The sequence below is a fragment of the Alligator sinensis genome, unplaced genomic scaffold (genome assembly GCF_000455745.1).
Source record: "Alligator sinensis unplaced genomic scaffold, ASM45574v1 scaffold227_1, whole genome shotgun sequence".
NCBI lineage: Eukaryota > Metazoa > Chordata > Crocodylia > Alligatoridae > Alligator > Alligator sinensis.
In genome coordinates, this window is record NW_005841966.1 from 2,801,515 (window position 1) to 2,802,666 (window position 1,152).

A 1,152-nucleotide genomic window follows, 5' to 3' on the forward strand; every position below is an offset into this window, starting at 1 on the left:
GCGCGTCGTGGCTGACTGCGCATGCCCGAGCTCGAGGACGCCGGCTGCGTTGGCAAGCCCGTGCTGAAACCCCCGGCGTGACGTCATAAAGGGGGCCCTGTGCGCGCGCAGAGCGCCCCCTCCCGCGGCAACGTTCGAAGGCGGGTGGTTCTCCACGGTTTAGACTCGCGCCCCGCATAGATTAGTGCCTCTCCCACGCACCACACCGCACTGGTTTAGTCTGGAGTCATTTCTTGACCAGGGTGGGAATACTAGAGCCTTTCTTCTGTTGCCAGGCAGTTGGAAAGCCCTCGCAGGACAGCCTTTATTTAGTGCTGGGGCTTATTCTGAAACCTCTGGGTTTATGCGGGGAATTGTTTGCACAGCTCATGGGACTAACGTGGCATCCCCCTGCAGCACCCCTGAAAGGCTGCTGAGGTGCTGCACATGGAAGTCTTTGGCTTAACACATCAGCCAGGGATGGTTTTGCTCACAAGTCCTGGGATCACGGTCTGGTTAGGTCTGAAGGGACATCACAAGGTCACGTCTAATCCTACCCCTTGGATTAAGTGCATAAACCGCTGCTAATAGGATAGCTGTGGCAGCCCCGGGAGCCAAGTCCTCTTTAAGTACATGATGCCGCCAGCAACTTGGATAGATGCTGCTCGCTTCACTGCCTCTTCTGCAGCATTGTCCCGTGTCTGACTGATCTAGTAGGATCACAGGAGAGGAGGGCTGGAAGGGATCTCAGGAGGTTGCATGTAGTCCAGCCTCTGCTCAAGGCAGGGTCAATCCCTGACTAAACCACTGTAGCCAAATGTCCATCCAGCCCGTTCTTGAAACTTTCCAGTGATGGAGATTACACAGTCTCTAGGCAGCCTGTCCCAATGCTTGACCATCCTTACAGTCAGGAAGTTCCTCTAAATCTCCAACTTAAATTTCCCCTGCTGCAACTTGAGGCCATGACTCCTAGTTCTGGTCCCCTACAGCTACAGAGGAAAAACCTCTCTCTGTCCTTTTTATAATCAGGTATTTTGAAGACATATTAAATACCCACTCAGTTGTCTGTTCTCCAGGCTCAGTAGGCCTGATTCACAGATGCTAGGGTTGGAAGGGACCTCAACAGATCATCGAGTCCCGACCTCCTGCCCTGGGCAGGAAGGAGTGCTGGGG